The 19,873-nt window shown below is 40.4% G+C and overlaps 1 protein-coding gene and 1 pseudogene across 6 annotated transcripts in view; one reads left to right on the forward strand and one right to left on the reverse strand.

Annotated features, from left to right (window-relative positions):
• Nucleotides 1-19,873, reverse strand: part of UBE2E2 (ubiquitin conjugating enzyme E2 E2) — a 366,525-nt gene that overhangs the window by 226,532 nt on the left and 120,120 nt on the right. The gene's annotated exons all lie outside the window — the stretch shown is intronic.
• Nucleotides 17,385-19,639, forward strand: LOC113609364 (elongation factor 1-alpha 1 pseudogene; annotated as a pseudogene).

Raw genomic sequence — 19,873 nt, forward strand, 5'->3', positions numbered from 1 at the left:
GCCTGCACGTCCGGAGCCTGTTGCTCCGCAACGGGAGAGGCCACAACAGTGAGAGGCCTGCGTACCGCAAAAAAAAAAAAAGTTAGAGAAACAAGACACATGGAAGGTACTGTTTTTCTGAGGAACCATACTAGAGGGGTACACAGTGAGAATTTTCAAAACAACGTAAAATCTCTAGTCCTGAAAACCCTTCCTGGCCTGTATGGGAAATAAATGTCCTCGTGTAGCCTGTACATAGGTCAGAACAGGGAAGACTGAGTGCTGGGAATGGTGGGTGTGCGTGTGAACCCTGTGAATAACTGAGAGTGGGAACCTGAGAAAAGGATGCTTAGGTTCATGAGATCTTTAGCGCAGATACATACAGCACTCGTTTACCTTTAACCAGCAGCGCACCTCCCCATCCTACTCTACATCCTCACTTCCTACACTTCTGTTGTGTACGCCCTTACCTTTCCCGGCAGCTCCTCTCCGCCAGCAACACCAGGGGGACACTTTTATTTAGCTTATTTGTAGACCCTTCTGACTATACAAATGAGTAAGTCAAATTAACTTTATCACAAAAATGATGAGTGTTTCTTGTGAAATACGGACCATGGTTCCAAGAGTAACATGCTCGCAGAGTCCTTGCACTGTGGATTTTCCAACAGACTGCGGCATTAAATATTGGCAGCAGGACTACAGGCATGCTAGAAGCCACAAACTGTCTTATTGGTCATGAGGTCAATTGTAGTAATAATGGTGAACTTCTACAGAGCACTTCCTGTGTGCCAGGCACGACTTTAAGTGACTGATATGAATTCATTTAATCTTTATAGTTTTAGGTAATAGCCCTATCCCCATTTTATGGATAAGGAAACTGAAGTATAATTATTCAAAGCTATACTGTTGAGAGTCTACCTGCAGGGCATCGTAGATCTTATTTTGGACTTAGGAACTCTGGTAGTTTATGTATAATATACATATTTTTCTACTTGTGCCCTTTACCTTCGATGTAAAAACCACAAGCTAAACATTTAAGCATAGGTAAGCTTAGGTATAAGCCTACATTTTACTAGCATCTAAACCAGCTGACAGCTGCGAACAGAAACGAAAGGCAGCATTATAAAACTATGTCCCGCACAGCCACTCTTATCTGCATAAGCTATATTCTAATTCATGACCTTTGCCCTTTTCCTTCCTTTCTTTCCCCCGTTTTTTCTTTTCTGAAAATGCCTCAATAATTTTAATAGTGTAATCACTGATCACACTATTTATCTGGAAACACATCTGGCCCAAATTTCCTCCTTATGAAAACTAAACAACACTGCTGTATATCATTTTATCCTAATTCTCAAAAGGGATCAATTAGATGATGTAAAAGTATGAAAGAACCAAAAGACTAAAAAACTATGTGTATACAGTTCCATAAAACAAACACAATAACTGATAGTAAGGCAAGTGAAAAGGAATAAACATTTGTTGACTTCCTGCCTAAGATGTTTTTAAAAATTTATTGTTTACAATAGAGACAAATTTGGTTTGAAATGCCAAATTTGGTTAGATTAGTAAGGGAGAAAAAGTGTTGATGGTAACACTATTTACGTGTCTTTAGATTGAAAGGGGAATCTAGGCATTACGGAGAATTTGTTTGAGCTGATTAGATTACGTATAATATGCTCCATTGCTTTATAAACATGTATTTTCATCTCTGTGAGATTTTGAGAACCAGCCTATATGGTCATAAACTGAATTTTAACATTATATAAACCAGGCCCCTGGCTGCAGAATGCAGTGAATTCTGTAGTGTACCAGTGCATTTATTTATATGCAACTTTATTATTTATTCCTATGTGTTTATTTTTAGATTTCTGACTTGTTCCTGACACCAAAAACACACATTTATATTTTTTCATTGCAAATATTACGGAAGGTAGATTAGGACTTAGCATCAGCCTGAGTTGATGAGGTGAATTTAATAGAAAAGGGAAGAGGAAACTTCCCTTAATAAACTTTAAGGCCAAGAATACATTTTTATGTTATTTTCCCTGCTTCTTAACTGTGGAAAACTATAACCACCAAGGTCTCACAGTTAAAAGCACTGATATTTCAGGACAAATTGTAAAGGGAAGCGTTTCCTTTGGAGAACTTCTCCCGCATTGTTGTTGCTGCGTAGGGGGGACGGTGCTTTTGCATTTAGCAGCATAAGCCTTCTGGTCTAACAGGAAAAAGGAGAGAAAAGTTATTCTCTCTCAGATTTCTAACTGTGGTTTGTATGCTACAACCCTACCTACTACTTGTATATGTGTGAGTGAATACACATACAATGAATACTTCCTTACTTTCAAAAATATCTTAAAATAATGAAGGTATTAAAGTTCCTTCAATGAAACGTATTAAATGACATGCGAATATGCTTATAGCTTAGCATTAAATGAAAATAAAAGCAAGAGGCAAGATTAAACAGGTAATATATTCTGCTTTTCCAAAACTCTTCTGAAGTGAACAAGCATATTACTTTGTAGGTAACCCTTTGCCAAGCACAGCATGCATACAGAAGACTGCGCGAGTGGAAGTATACAGCTGGAAGAATGCTTCTGCAGTGAACACACCTGTCTAACAGGTGCCCAGACCAGCAAAGCAACACCGCCAGCGCCTTAGGCTCCCTTTCAGTTGCTGTCTCCTGCCCCCTCTAAACAGAAAGCACGTCTAACACCGCTGATGAACCTGGACTGCTCGGGACCATACGCGAATGCACTTACACAGCATGCACTCTCTTGCGTCCGACTTCTGTTGCTCGATGTTGTGTGTGGGATTCGTCCACATTTGCGTACTTGTAGTTTATGCATCCTTATTGCTGTGTAGTAATCCAACATGTGAATCTATCATAAACCATCCACTCTACCTTTGTGGCACTTGACTAGTTTCCAGTTTGGGCTTATGACATTGTTTTATTTTTATACTTAAAAACAGATCTAAAAGCCAGAAACACCAACCAAAACTAGTTTTCAAATGAACAATCTTTAAATTGGCAAATGATTTACTACGCTCATTATTCCACAAGTTCTCTTTCCAGTTCTGATTTATCAGAAATCTGCCGATTTAGGGGTGTCTAACCATGTTATTGATGTTGCTCAACCTGTTTTTCTTCAAACATAAGTGCTTTGATTTATTTGGTTCAGAGAGTTTCATTCCCTCTCAATGGCTGTTGACATTTCACAACAGAGGCACCAGCTCACTCTCCCTTTTCAACCTCAGAGTCACTTAAAAACCTGTCAAAAAACATTCTGGAAAAACTTTCCCAGAGGTCACGTGTTGGCCAACTCCTGCTGTCTGTAATAAAGAAACCAAAAGCTCATACACATAAAAAAGCCTCAGAGCCACAAAACGCTTTGCGCTTAGTCATTCATGTAATTTCGGGCAAACGTTATGAAGCAAGCTGATGCCCTAGAACTTTTTCTGTTTGTCTTAACGTAAGTGAGTATAATCACCTCCACTCCTACCATCACTTCCCACTGTCTCTGAGTTGCTTCCTGCAGGATCCCACTGCAAGAAATAAGTGAAAGGATGAAAAACTGAGAATGAAAGTATGGATGCTAATGATATAGTGTAGTGTGAGCCAAGTTCAAGTGACAAAGTGCAAAGAAATGCAGAGTAAGGACAGCCTATGCACCCTTTACTGGAGACAGTCTTCACAGTAGGATCCTCAGCAAATTATTTAAATGTGATTTATGCATATTAAAAAATACTTCTCAAAGACATCTCTTTTAAAGAAAACAAGAATTCTCCTTGATCTTTATTCTAGAATCTTCTAGTCTTACAACACTGTTCTGCAATTTAAAAGAAAATAAATTTATTTATTCATTTTTGGCTGCATTGGGTCTTTGTTGCTGCCCGCGGGCTTTCTCTAGTTGTGGTGAGCGGGGGCTACTCTTCGTTGCAGTGTGCAGTCGTCTCATTGCGGTGGCTTCTCTTGTTGCGGAGCACGGGCTCTAGCCACGCGGGCTTCAGCAGTTGTGGCACATGGGCTCAGTAGTTGTGGCTTGTGGGCTCTAGAGCGCAGGCTCAGTAGTTGTGGCACACAGGCTTAGTTGCTCCACCGCATGTGGGATCTTCCCGGCCCAGGGCTCGAACCGGTGTCCCCTGCATTGGCAGGCGGATTCTTAAGCACTGTGCCACCAGGGAAGTCCTGCAATTGTTTGTTCACATGTCTGTCTCTTCCTCTAGACTGTGCTCCTCCGAGTGTGGATACTGTAATATTAAATTTCATATACCATAGCATCTAGCACTTAAGTGATGCATAAATGTTTCATGCATGAGAGGATGCATTAATTAAATGAGGAAACAATTTTTTGAAAAAGAAAAGTTGGTGGGTAGAATAAAAAACATTGCCTATGTGAGGTCTTCTTGTTCTGAACTCAGCTGCAGACGCTCCACCAGGTCCGCAACCCTGGAGTGTAGAAACAACATCCTCATGAGATCCTGGATGCAGGGGAGGGAAATCTGCCCTTAAGCACAAGGTGTCTGTCAGCATGGCTGCCCTTGCTCGCACAGGTCTAGTTCTGCCTCTGACTAGAGATTAACCGACTGCGATCCACTTGAATGTGGAGACCACCTGCCTAAAACTGCACTAAGTTGCAACTGACCTTTGGAAACTGAGTGGAGCTCTGGCCGTGGCAAACAGAAGGCTGAACGACACTCCAGCTACACGGCAGAGAGGGCTAGGTCGGTGAGATCTTGATGGCTGAGAGGTGTCCGTCTTCTGGACGCCCCGTACTAAACTCCTATTGCCTATTAAAATTTAACACCGGTTAATGAACACAATGCTGTAGAGAGTTTAGCAGCTCTCAGCACAGTAGATCCAACACAGCTTTTTGTCTTTATCATTTTGTTATGTATCATTTACTTTATGTGGCTTAAGAAATATCATTGTAAAATGTTCTTCAGAATTTTGACCACAGTAACTATTACAAAAACCAATACTTCTTTTCTTTATTTTTTAAAACTGTTATTTAATATTGGATTATAGTTGACTAACAATGTTGTGTTAGTTTCGGGTGTACAGCACAGTGATTCAGGTATACGTGTATATGTATTTATTCTTTTGGAAATTCTTTTCCCATTTAGGTTATTACAGAATACTGAGCAGAGTTCCCTGTGCTATACAGTAGGTCCTTTTTAGTTATCTATTTTATATATAGTAGTGTGTATGTCAATCCCAAACTCCCAGTCTATCCACCCCCACCCTCGTCCCCCCTGGTAACCATAAGTGTGTTCTCTAAGTCTGTGAGTCTGTTTCTGTTTTGTAAATAAGTTCATCTGTATCATTTTTTTTAAGATTCCAAATGTAAGCAATATCATATGATATTTGTCTTTCCCTGTCTGACTTCACTTAGTGTGACAATCTCTAGGTCCATCCCTGTTGCTGCAATGGCATTATTTCAATCTTATTCTATGGCTGAGTAACATTCTGCTGTATATATGTACCACATCATCTTTATCCATTCCTCTGTCGATGGACACTTAGGTTGCTTCCATGTCTTGGCAACTGTAAATAATGCTGCTATGAACACTGGGGTGCATGTATCTTTTCTGATGAGTGTTTTTCTGTTTTGGAGGGATATAGATCCAGAAGTGGAACTACTGGGTCATATGGTAGTTCTACTTTTAGTTTTCTGAGAAACCTCCATACTGTTTTCCACAGTGGCTGCATCAATTTGCATTCCCATTAATAGTGTACCAGGGTTCTCTTTCCTCCACATCCTAACCAACATTTGTTATTTGTGGGTTTTTCTGTTCCATGATAGCCATTCTGACAAGTGTGATGTGATATCTCATTGTGGTTTTGACTTGCATTTCCCCGACAATTAGCGATGTTGAGCATCTTTTCATGTGCCTGTTGGCCATCTGCATTTCCTCTTTGGAAAAATGTCTGTTCAGTTTTTCTGCCCATTTTCAATCAGGTTGTTTGTGTTTTGGATGTTGAGTTGTATGAGCTGTTTATATATGTTGGGTATTAATCCCTTATTGGTCATATCATTTGCAAATATTATCTCCCATTCAGTAGGTTGTCTTTTCATTTTGTTGATGGTTTTCTTGCTGTGCAAAAGCTTTTAAGTTTAATTAGGTCCCATTTGTTTATTTTTGCTTTTATTTCCTTTCCTTTAGGAGACAGATCCAAAAAAATATAGCTGCAATTTATGTCTTCCTCTAGAAGTCTTACAGTTAGGTCTCTAATCCATTTTGAGTTTATTTTTGTATATGGTGTTAGAGAATGTTCTAATTTCATTCTTTTACATGTAGCTGTCCAGTTTTCCCAGCACCACTTATTGAAGAGTCTTGTCTTTTCTCCATTGTATATTCTGGCCTCCTCTGTCGTAGATTAATTGACCATAAGTGCATGGGTTTATTTCTGGGCTCTCTATCCTGTTCCATTGCTCTATGTGTCTGTTTTTGTGCCAGTACCATGCTGTTTTGATTACTGTAGCTTTGCAATATAATCTGAAGTCAGGGAGCATGATTTCTCCAGCTCCATTCTTCTTTCTCAAGATTGTTTTGGCTATTCAGGGTCTTTTGTGTTTTCATACAAATTTAAAAATTTTTTGTTCTGGTTCTATGAAAAATGCCACTGGTGTTTTGATAGAGATTGCACTGAATCCGTATACTGTCTTGGGTAGTATGGTCACTGTAACAATATTGATTCTTCCAATCCAGGAACACAGTAGCTTTCCGTCTGTGTCATGTCCAGTTTCTTTCATCAGTGTCATAGTTTTCAGAGTACAAATCTTTTGCCTCCTTAGGTACGTTTATTCCTAAGTATTTTATTCTTTTTGATGCAGCGGTAAATGGGATTGTTTCCTTAATTTCTCTTACTGATACTTCACAGGCCAATATCACTGATGCACATAGATGCAAAAATCCTCAACAAAATACTAGGAAACCAAATCCAACAATACATTAAAAGGATCATCACCATGATCAAGTAGGATTTATCCCAGGGATGCAAGGATTTTTCAACATCTGCAAGTCAATCAATGTGATACAACACATTAATAAATTGAAGAATAAAAACTATATGATCATCTCAATAGATGCAGAAAAAGCTTTTGATAAAATTCAACACCAATTTTATGATAACAATTTTTCAGAAGGTGGGCAAAGAGGGAATATACCTCAACATAATAAAGGCCATATATGACAAATCCACAGCCAACATCATTCTCAATGGTGAAAAACTGAAAGCATTTCCTCTAAGATCAGGAACAAGACAAGGATGCCCACTCTTTTATTCAACATGGTTTTGGAAGTCCTAGCCACGGCAATCAGAGAAGAAAGAGAAATAAAAGAAATCCAAATTGGAAAGGAAGAAGTAAAACTGTCACTGTTTGCTGATAACTTGACACTATAGACAGAAAATCCTAAAGATGTCACCAGAAAACTACTAGAGCTCATCAATGAATTTGGTAAAGTTTCAGAATACAAAATTAATATACTGAAATCAGTTGCATTTCTAAACCAATACTTTTTTTGTTTTTTTTTTTTTGCGGTAGGTGGGCCTCTCACTGTTGTGGCCTCTCCCGTTGCGGAGCACAGGCTCCGGACGCACAGGCTCAGCGGCCATGGCTCACGGGCTCAGCCGCTCCACGGCATGTGGGATCTTCCCAGACTGGGGCACAAACCCGTGTCCCCTGCATTGGCAGGCGAACTCTCAGCCACTGCGCCACCATGGAAGCCCTAAACCAATACTTTTTAAAATGTAACTAAAAATGAGCTTGAATTCCATCTTACTGGCACTGACTACTCACAAAATTAATAGTCATGCGAGAAGAATAATACAAGTCACTGAGATTTTAAAAATTAAAGTTACAGGGAGTTCCCTGGTGGTCCAGTGGTTAGGACTCAGTGCTTTCACTGCCATGGCCCCGGGTTCAATCCCTGGTCAGGGATCTAAGATCCTGCAAGCTGCGCAGCGTGGAAAATAAAATAAAATAAATATAAAAGTTAAGGTTACGGACATCAAAAAGTAGAGACTGCTAAACTGATAAATTGGTTATTTGTATTGTCATGTTAAGCATTTAAATTACCTTTATAAGACTTTCTTTAAAATCCTTTTTTGAGCAGCTGCACATTTGATTAATATATAAACAAGATACCGATGTTCTCATTTTGATTACTAAAATATTTTCTTTCATTCTTTTCAATTATGTAAAGTTAGCAGAGCCCCAAGCATCGTTTGGGTAGGAAAGTGATAGACTGATGTCAGGATACCGAAGAGGAAGAAAAGCATCTCCCGAAGAGCAGCCAGCAGCAACTAATGGTTTTCAGCTGTTGCTGATGTAACTGATCAAGGTGCTGTAACAGAAAGCAGTTTTGTGTGATTCATATATTGTTCTGTCGGGATGCATTGTACTCCCTTATAATTTTTAAGCCTAGCTAACTCCAGGTTTCCCCCTTCCTTAAAAGGTAGTTTCTAACTATGTGTTTATTTTAAAGCTAATAATTGATAGTGAAAGAAAACTGGCAGCCTGTTGAGTTGCAACAAACGTTAAGTCTTGTATTAAACAAATATTCTTTATTTGACTAAAATAAAATAGTCAGCTACGTGAACATTCGTCCCACATTTGCCAAATGCCTTTAGTTGAGTTGTTAATATCCTAGAATAATAAAAGATTAGTACCTTTCACTTATCATTAACCTACTGGGTCCAGATTTTGCTTTCAGATACTATCATCACACATAGGTTGAAAATGCCATTTACCCAACTATCAAGGCATAACTTTCAGTGAAATGTATTTAGCTATCAAAGATCTGCAAGCAATCCACTGGTGGAGATATGATACTGCTTTGACGGACTGCTGGTGAAGGTTTAGCTACAAAAGTATATACACTTATAAAGGCATTCACTGTTCACTAAAGACTGTAACGTACTGCATATTAACGAATAAGATATTCTCTTATATAAATACTACCCCTAAACTGTATTTAGTGGTGTTCTTTAGCACCAATAGAATTTTATTCACAATACTAGAAAACTACAAAATTTATCCATGTTTTCTGTAAGTTTCTTTTACTTTTTTACTCATCACAGAGTCATGGACAGTTATGGAGAAAGCACTATTACTTCTATTATATTCTGGAAAACCTTGGTTCATTTGTGAAAACTTCTGGCTCAACCTGCTTTCTGAAGGAGAAAACTAAGTTACATATGAGACCACAGTTGGATACTGTGGGTACTAAAGAATTGTAATCAGAGGCTCTGCTCCCCTGACGTGGTACCATTCTCTGATGGCCAATTAGTACTGAGGATCCTTATCCAGCAACCTTTTCTTTTTCAGTCATGCTATTCCCCTCTTTACTCCACCTCCCACCACGGCCCCTCTCCCCCTCCTGCCATTAGGACTATTCTTAAGTAACCTATAAGGCTGAAACTTATTGCTCGGATTGCCACCTACCAACAGGGAAGCTTAACTTTGGGTTTGAAAATAGATTTTTTTTTTAAGTTCAAAGCTTTGTAAGCCAGGCTTTCAAGTGGTTAAAAGGTTTTCTAAGAACTTCCAAAGCTGAGTTTTTACATTAAAAAAAAACAAGTTTGGAGGATTAACTGTATTATAATCATAGTGAGAAGAAAAATTCCAAATACCTTGCAAAGAAAATTCCATACCTTTCAGGTCCACAAGTGTTGGGGGACACAGAGATTCTGAGTGGATGAGCCTAGCGTGGGGCAGTCCTGAGGAGGGACCAAGTTCCCCTTCATCCTCCCTGACTTTCACACTAAGAGGTGGAACAAGACAGGATGCTCAGAAAAGCTGAAGGGTAAGCCCGAAATTTTCAGTCTGTAGCTTGGCTTCTCTGGGGCAAGAGCCTGCAAAAACTGCAAGCCTTTCAGAAAGTTCTGTTGGGGACAAAGTGTTGTGTCCATCGTGGCACAGAAGTAATGGACAGAGGAATGAAGTCTGAGGAAGGTTTTCCCAGCTGATGGACCAGAGGGTAGTTTTTACAGGATTCTACAAACTCCCGGGTAGTGCAGAGAAAGCAACCAAGAATTTCAAGGTCCCGATAAAGAGTTGGGAGATGCTGAGGGAACTGCAGGGCTAAAACTGACTTGGTTTCCAGAGCGAGGGGACGGCAGCTGAGTGCAGATTCCTACACACAGACAGAAGGGCATGCCTCTGCAGCCCCTGCCACAGCTTTCCTACTGACCCCGTGGATGCAGTGAGGACAGGCCGGAGGCCCAGAGGTCAAGCCCATGTAAGATATCACTGGAAGCACAGCAAGAGGGGGGATGCCTCGCCTGTACTCAAATGCCATCTTGATTAAGAGGGAGAGGAGAACCCTAGAGAGGAGCAGAATTTTTTATAGACTGAATAATTGGTCAAAAGAAAGTGTTTCGGGCCTCCCTGGTGGCGCAGTGGTTGAGGGTCCGCCTGCCGATGCAGGGGATGCAGTTTCGTGCCCCGGTCCGGGAGGATCCCACATGCCGCGCAGCGGCTGGGCCCGTGAGCCATGGCCGCTGAGCCTGCGCGTCTGGAGCCTGTGCTGCGCAACGGGAGAGGCCACAACAGTGAGAAGCCCGCGTACCGCAAAAAAAAAAAAAAAAGAAAGTGTTTCAAGTGAGAAGATACTGAGATACCTTTTTAAAAGGCGAGGTTGTGTGTTTTATAACATGGTTGGGAATGGCAGCTGAGAACTAGAAAGAGATCACTTCAGAAAGTAAAGTTCCTTTTTTTGCACACCCTAGATTGGGACTGGCCAATTTAGACCTGTGATGCTAGAGAACGTCAAACTATAATACTGTCACAATCCTCACAGAAATTAAAATTCCTGATCTATAAAACCTGTACTGAATGATTAATGCTATGACTCCTTTTTCTACAGCATTACCTTTGAAGGATAAAAAATATCATGCTATCATTCATGTCTCTCTGTTTACTTACCATATAAAGCAGTGTAAGCAATATACACATACCCTCTACAACTACATGAAATTTTTTTTAGCTCTCATGTAAATGATCTACGACTTTCTGAATTTTATTGTTAGATATTCTGCCACCTCTTCAAGTTTTTGTTTCACGTGTGAAGCTGCCAGTTCTGAGCAGCAGAAGTAGTCTCTGGACTGTCCTTAGAACCAGGCGAAAGCAGTGAGTCAGAACCCAGGAAGACGGTAAAGAAACAGGATGGAATATACCCAGTGTAGTCAGATGATCAAGGGCTTGAGCTAGACAGCCACCTACAGAGCAAGAGTCACTGTTAACAAAGAAATCTTGGCTGTGAAGTAGACAAATATTGCATGCTTGCTCAAAAATGAATCCCAAGAGTTGCAGAGACTGTGCCTGCAGTTAAGTGCTGTTAGGTAAGTCAAAGAGGGATGTGAGGTTAGAGCCAAGACTTTATCCTCATGTCAGACTGACACTGGCTGTAGACAAATTCTTCACTTTCATATGTTCCCTGAAAACTCTTCTCCAGAACTTACTTTTGTGGATTATTTCATTTCTTCCTATACCCAAGTATATTTCTCGACTTCACCTCTCATCTTTGTTTTGAATACCCCCTGAACGTTTTCCTCTACTTCTCAGCAGTACCCTTCACCCTGTAAAATGTTTGCCTGAGACTCATCTCCCCTTTTCAGTAAACCTCACACAAACTCCAAGTAGCTTGCGGAACTAGCCCTCCGAGGAAAAACAAACGTTAAATCTTTGTTATCAATCAGGACAGGCTAAGTTATGCTGCATAACGAACATCAAAACTTCAGTAATTAACAGAACAGGGGTTTATTTCTCACTGCACATAGAGACTGTGTAGCAGAGTGATTCTCCTGGGCTATGACTCCTATGTCAGTAGCTTAGTAAATCCAGGCTGCTTTGAACTTACTACCATGACTGCCATGGCAGGGAAGGAGAGGGTGGAGAGTCTCGAATTAGCAATTAAAGGCTTTCATCTGGCCCAAATCCCATTGGCCAGAAATTGTCTCTTGGTCTTGCTCAGCTGCAAGGAGGGGGAAAGCATAATCCTTCCATGGACCAGAAGGAATAGGGAACCAGAATGGATAAATACTAAGTCATCAGCACACCTTGCTTGGGCAATGAAACGTTGATGTGCTGATACGGACTTCTGAGAAGCAAGAAACTGTAACAGTGTTTGTTATCCTAAGTGCTTTTTTTCTTACCTGTTGGCTGATCACTTACTTAATTCCTTCCTCTAAAGGGCCAGCTTTCACTTGCTGAGTCCTGAGAATGCCAGTACCCGGCAAAGTGTGTACACGTGTGTGTATATATGTATATACACACACACAAATGAGACTGCAAGCATATGCACAGAAAATATTTAAGTATTTGATTCCTTTTCAATTCCCAACAGTACCCATTGTAACAGGCAGATTTAGGATTTTTTTTATCTGTTTTAATTGTATATGTGAAATTTCATTCCAAAGAGATTTGAGGAGTCTGGGAGCACAGCCTTTCCATTAAAGCCATTAATTCTACATGAGCGCTCTCAATCACCAGGGGCGATTTTCAGAAAATAAATATACTGAATGGAGAGAGAACGAAAAAGAACTAGAGACACCGCAGGCTTCTATCGCTGGGGGGTGATATGGCTCTAGCAACACTGCCTGACTCTTGATTCCTAAACATATGTCACCTATACTTAGGTAGAAAGTCCTCCTCTGAAAATGTTGCAGCTTCAAAGACAGAAGGAAATCTGTTTTAAGAAGAGACACAAAACTGATCGCGGGACCACCTGGAAGAATACTTATATACTCCCGGTAGGCTTTTGTTGTTCTGTGGGGTTCTGAATTAGCTACTAGCTGTTTTTTACAGAAAGCTCTGCTAAAATGCCCACACGGTATACAATGGTGTAGTTACTCTGCCTTGCTGAATCAACGTCTTAGAGCAAAATATAAACAGTAAGTTTTTTTAAACAAGTTTTGTGTACCATGGGTCATAAAATTCACTAAGCTCTGCCAATGAAATTAGTGTAGAAACATGTAATACGTTTGTCATGATAAAATATTCTATATAACGAACCCCTTTAAAAGAAGGGGTGGAAATGAGTTTTGAATAGCTCCATGGACAGTATCAGTAAGTACCTTTGTAAAAAACTGAATAGTTGATACTTGTATTTTAGGATTTTTTTAAGGACATGAGTCTGTCAGAATCAAATTGATTCACTTGTTCTATAACTATAAATTACAAAGTGATTTATTAAATTATACGGTTAAAGACAACGTCTTGCTTACAAGATCACTTTCATGTTGTTTATGTCTATCTCTTTTATCTTAAAGTGGCTGTCAGAATATCACAAGGGAACTGAAAACAGGTCTTTAAATACCTAATCATTTGTCTCTAAGATAAAGCAAAAGAGCACATCATACACTTTAAGTTAACGTGCCACAAACCACCCTGGATCGAGTGCTTGCCTATGCTGGGCACAATACCCTGCCTGCTACACACAGTATCTCATTTAATTCCATTGTAACCCTGTGAGAACTGAGACTCAGATATAGTCAATAAACTGCCCAAGGACACTAAAGTTTAGAAGCAAAATCTGAACCCTCGCGCTTGTTGTTTTCCTTTTGCTTTGCTGTTTCTGCGCTTTGGGAGGGGGTGGGAGTGCCAGGGACAAAGGAACTGATGGTGAAGGAGCCCTACCTGGTCCCGCTCTGCCTTCAGCCTCTTTCAACTGTTCCGCACGGTCAGCCTCACATTTCTGTCAGAGCTCACGCTCTGCTGCTTTTCACGGGCTCTGGACAAATGACCACTTTTGTGTCTCTGCTCATGTTTCTTGCACTGTTTCGGGATCGTGGTGTTGCTACAGGTGGTGGCAGAGCACTGGTCCTGCCGGCTCAAGTGTAGTACTTGCTTTGAGAAACACCATTCTGGCAGGCGTGCGGGGTGTGGACAGACACAGGCAGGCTCGTAACCTGGACCTGGCCGTGCACCCTGGAGAGATCCCCTCGGTTCCTCGGGCCTAAGTCAGGCATGAATGGGCTGGTGGCAGCCCACTGTGCAAGTTCCTTCTCTGAGAAAACAAAGCACTATCTAGTCATTAGTCATTCCCTCCTTTTGGAATTAAATGACAAGTAATTTCTAAATAACTTCTCTTGACCTTTGTAACTGTTATCTGTGGACTTTGGAAACTGCTTTAATGGTAGCATATTTGAAATGGACCTTGATCTACAAAATAAACATTTGTAGCGGTTAAAAACTACTATTTAAGAAACAGAACTTCTCATTTTTGCCCTTCTCCGGACACTGCAAAATGACATGCTTTTATCTTTGTGTAATTCTCAGTGAGCACTAAGATGTTTTTGGGTTTCACATAATTAAGCATTTTAATTAATTCAAAAATTATACTTGCCTCTTGAGAACACTTTGAAAATTTGCAATTCCAATGTATTTAGAAGGGGAGATTTTATGAAACACAGATAATGGAATTACATATGAACTAACTTTCTAAACTCTGAACGTGGAAATACAGAGAAGACCTCTGAGCTGCCATGGAGCCAGGCCCTCACTTGGGTCCAGGACTGTCTTCCGGGTTAAGGTTGCTGGTTTCACAGGCTTAGGTACCTGGCTTTTCCTCCTGCCAATTACAAGGGGAATCCCCACTTCATTCCGCCACAGTTATGAATTCCTGGAAAGATCAACCTAGGAGTCTGAAGAGCACTGAAAAGCATCTTTATTACAGCACAGAGGGATAGTGTTCCCAACTACGGCCCTCTGTCATCCAAAAAAGTTTAACAAGCATGTTTAGCTCACTCTGCTAGGAAAAGGGAGAGAGTGCTGTAATTGAGAAAGAGTTCTGTTAAAAAAAAAAAGTCTGAGTCCTTCCTCCTCCCTACCCCCCCTCTTCCTTATGTGACAGAGATTAATTGCTTTTCTACTGTGTGCCAGACCTGTACTGAGTGTTGTGGACACAAAGATGAGTAAAAAACATGTTCTTCGTCCTCAAAGAGTCTGCTATGTAATGGTTCAATAAACACATAAGCAAATAATTCAAATACAATATTATTGTTATCGGGTGTGTTCTAGATACTACTAAGGAAGAAAGAATAATGAAGAGTCTTCCTGAGGAAGCGGTCAAGACCAGCTTCAGAATCACGGTGGATTTTCCAGTTAATACTTCATTCTCCAGTGGTGTCGGATAAATGAGGTGTAACTATATTTGGAAAGATTACTAGCTTGGGATTTACTGTGGTCATTCCTCTGGGATTGTAGTCTGTTAGTCTTTGGTAGAGAAGAAAAATAAAATTAAGAGTTATTTCAGGCTCTAGATGGGTCAATTTGTAAATTTTGTAGGAAGCAACTTGAACTCCTCAGAATAAATTCCTTTTTATAAATTGAAGATATGGTTGGATATTCTTTACACTATAACCATAGAACCACTTTATATAAAATCATCTATTTGAGCGTTAAGCAAGGGTAATACAGAGGACCATCTGTATCACTTTATGTAATTTAAAATTTTTAATAATTTTTATACAAACTTTTATTTCATATATAGTAGATACTTATTCTCTGAGGATAATTCCATGAAAAGGCTCCTTAAGGTGCAATCACTGAAAACTAGGATAAAACAGAATAAATTGTGAAAGAATAAACCAAAGAATAGAAAAGTAACCTGATTTTAACTCAGTTAAGAAAATCTCTACCATAACTTAAACAGTGTTCCAATTAGAAGGATAGTGAAAATCGAGTGTTTTATTGGCATGATTTTTTGTACGCCTGACAACACATTATTAGATTTTTTTTACTGCATATTTGGTTTTTACAGTATAATAAACACATCACTTTTACAAAAAATATTAAGGTGCTTCATCAATTTTGCCAAGGGCCTCTCTCAGTCCTCTGACAGTCAAGTCACTCGTTAGAACTATTCTGTTGTCATCCTTGTTGGCCTTCTCGTTTATTGGTGGCTTGGAATGTGATCTCAGCAGTTCTTCATCATTTTAATTCATTTCATGAAATCTGAATAATTTCCAGTTTCACTTTATAGTCTAGTTGAACTTGCCTTGTACTTGTTGAGAAACCAGTCTTTGATAGGATGAGCACACAGACAGACACTGGTATTAAACAGAAGTAATGTTTGAGTTAGGACTAATTTTGTCAGTGATCACTTCATTAGTATTTTCATTTAGTTATGGCTTTTGTTTCCCTATGTATTTTTTAGTATTTTTTAATTGTAGGAACTGGTATGGTATATTTAACACCTAACAGAACATTTCATTTAATCTCTTTTAATTATTTATATCATTATGTATGGAACTCACTCTATAAAAATGATAATCCTAACACAGAAACCAGCTAGATGATGAAAAAAGATGATGATGGTGGTGACAGCTGACATTTGTGAAGCTCCTACTCTGCACAGGCGCTCTACGTGGCAGTATATAGGGTAATCCTTCCCACGACCCAGCAAGGCTAGTGTCAGCCATCCTGACTTCATGGAGGAGGGAACTGAGGAAGTTCACACAGGTGGGGAGTGTCGTAACAGTTTAAGACAAGCCATTCCAGTCCTCACGTTTGTGCTCTGCACTACAATGTCTTTCCTTGGTGTAAAGAAGCATCCGCTTCAGAGTTTAAATACAGTTTTTGGTGCATATAATATGAAATTCATAAAAACGTGATCAGTCCACAGTTGTAGGAATACATTTCTAGATTTTTATGTACTTTGTCTATTAAGAAACTGGCAAAAATGTCTCTTGCTCCCGTTTGTTATTGAGAGAGATTCCACAAATACATACCCCTGTCTCAGCTGATTCAAGATTCACAAGGGAAGGAAAGATGTGGAATTAATGAAATTAGCTTTCTAAAACAAACCTCATAAAATATAGCAGTGTTTTAAAAAACTACCTGACCTCATGAAGTACATCTAATACTAACAGCTTATTAGGATAAAAGTTCTATTTAATGGAACTTGTGATTGCCATTGGAATTGCAGTTAGCTTACAGTGTGTATTTTTCTATTACCCACTACTCTAGAATTACAAGATTCAGCTCGGATACATTCATGAGTTGAAGGAGGAAATACAGATATTTTACTCTTTTATAACTGCAGAATCTGGAATTTCAGCTGGTGAGTTTTCAGTTGTTTGAAAGTTTTACTTCTCATTCAAAGAGCAGCTTTGATCATGGCCTTTGGTCAAAGATGCTATTTTTATTGTTAAAAAAAAAAAAAGACTCTTCAACATCAAACAGTAGAGGAGGAAGGAGTCTAAAATTAGCCTGTTAGGTCAGGCACATAGAACTCTGTGGCCCCAGGAATAACGGCATTCCTAGAAAAATGCCTCTTAAGATGAGTAAAACTTCAGAAGTTATTGCTTTATTCCCTTGGTTTTTAAAAAAACTGTTGTCCTCTAGCACGAATAACCAAATAATGATACAAGGTGCCACTGAGCTTTCAGGCTGAGATCTTATGGTTTCTTATATTCTCTCCTAAGAAAAATAATGGGATCACACTCTTGAAAGCTGTCAGATTCCTGTGAATTACCAGTTCACGTACATACCATCTTAGTTTTGGTATAACATGTCCCCAGAGACTAGCACTATGGTTGTTTCTCCAGCACCATGAGCTACCAAACCTGCCGAGGCATTAAGCATACTTTTGGCATATGCCCTTAGAAATGTGGGAGCTTCAATGCTGAAGCCAGCCATCCAGCCATCAGGTCTGGTTTTCTGCTCTGAATGCAGTCTGTCTTGCATTAGAGGCAGGCATTAAGGTCCCTTGAGTTGCCTACTTGGGTAGCAACGTACAGAAGGGAGAAAATCCACTTTCATTGCATCCAGTGATCTTTTTACAAAGCGTGAGGACTGATCTTTTGCAATTCTAGCCTAGTTAGTGTAATTGCAGCTACAGTCGTATTTATTTAGGCCCCTAATCCCTAAATCAACCTTCTACACTGGGAATTTCAGATTAATTTTAGGTTAACTTTATATCACCGTAAAGAAAATCCTTTCACTTTTTTGCAAGAGGTTTACTGCCACAACAGGTGTCATAAGAAACCACTACAAATCTAAGCCAAAATGGGAAAGAAAAAAACTCCTATCAGCATCTTCACTGGACACACAGATTTGGGCAAATCTACCACCACTGGCCATCTGATCTACAAACGTGATGGCACTGACGAAAGAACCACTGAAAATTTTGAGAACCAGGCTGCTGGAGATGGGAAAGGTCTCTTTCAAGTATGTTTGGGTCTTGGATAAACTGAGAGCTGAATACGAGTGCAGCACGACCACCGATATCTCCCTGTGGAAATCCAAGAGCAGCAAGTGTGATGGGACCATCACTGATGCCTCAGGACACAGGGACTATCGAAAACATCGAGGGCAGGCCCATCTCAGGCTGACTGTGCTGTTCTCACTGCTGACGCAGGCACTGGTGAATCTGAAGAAGGTGAATGGGCAGACCTGTGAGCGTGCTCCTCTGGCTTACACACTGGGCATGAAACAACTAGTTGTTAGTGTTAACAAAATGGACCCCACTGAGCCACCCTGCAGCCAGAAGAAAAACAAGGAACTCATCAAGGAAGTCAGCACCTACATCAGGAAAACAGGCTCCAACCCTGACACAGCAGCATCTGTGCCAAGTTCTGATTGGAATGGTGACAACATGCTAGAGCCAACTGCTAACACACCTTGGTTCAAGGGATGGGAACTCACTGGTAAAGACAGGAATGCCAGTGGAACCACAATCCTTGAAGCTCTGGACTGCATCCTGCCACCAACGCATCCAACTGACACGCCCTGCGTCTGCCCCTCCAGGACGTCTACAAAATTGGTGGCAAAGGTGGTACGGTCCCCATGGAGGCTTGTGTTTTCAAATCCAGCGTGGTGGCCACCTTTGCTCCAGCCAACCTTGCGACTGAAACAAAGTCTGCTGAAATGCACCATGAAGCTTTGAGTGAAGCTCTTCCTGGGGACAACGTGGGCTTCAATGTCAAGAACTTGTCTGGCAAAGATGTTCATCACGGCAACAGCAACATGGCTGTTAACAGCAAAAGAACCCACCAATGGAAGCAGGTGGCTTCACGGCTCAGGGAATCATCCTGAGCCATGCAGGGCAAATCAGTGCTGGCCGTGCATCTGTGCACGACTGTCACACAGCTCACCCCGCCTGCAAGTTTACTGAGCTGAAGGAGAAGCCTGATCGCCATTCAGGGAAGAAGCTGGAAGATGGCCCTAAATCCTGGAAATCTGGTGATGCTCCTATGGTTGACATGGTTCCTGGCACGCCCACGTGTGTTGACAGCTTCTCTAAATACCCTCCCCTGGGTCATTCTGCTGTTCGTAACATGTGACAAACGGTTGCTGTGGGTGTCATCAAAGCAGTGGACAAGAAGGCAGCTGGAGCTGGCAAGGTCACCAAGTCTGCCCAGAAAGCTCAGAAGGCTAAGTGAATATTATCCCTAATACTTGCCACCCTAGTCTTAATCAGTGGTGGAAGAATGGTCTCAGAGCTGTTTCTCTCAACTGGCCATTTAAGTTTAACAGTAAAAGAGTGGTTAATGATTACAGTTCATCATTAAGCTTTCAGAAGGAAAGGAGAGTGTTTTGTGGACCATTTGTTTGTGAATGTGGCGGTTTTAAGTTATTACTTTTTTAAGTCAGTACTTTCTAACGGAAACAACCTGACCAAAAGTCTTTCACAGAATTTTGAGACCCATTAAAACAAAGTTTAATGAGGAAAATAATCCTCCCAAATCTCTTAGATATTTTATATCTGTTGCCTCTTTAGATACTAATAGCCTCATGTAGCCTCAAGTGGAAAATACAAGCTCTTTCCATTGTTAATTACTGTTTTAGACCTGTGAAAATTTCTCAAAAGCTCTATCAACTCAGTCCCCAGAACACGTTTCTGCTCTCTTCCATGTTTTGTTTCCCCATCTTTTTTTTTAACC

This window comes from Aethalodelphis obliquidens, unplaced genomic scaffold (assembly GCF_003676395.1).
Source record: "Aethalodelphis obliquidens isolate GAN/ISIS:26980383/991018 unplaced genomic scaffold, ASM367639v1 scaffold56, whole genome shotgun sequence".
In the NCBI taxonomy this organism is placed as follows: Eukaryota; Metazoa; Chordata; class Mammalia; order Artiodactyla; family Delphinidae; genus Aethalodelphis; species Aethalodelphis obliquidens.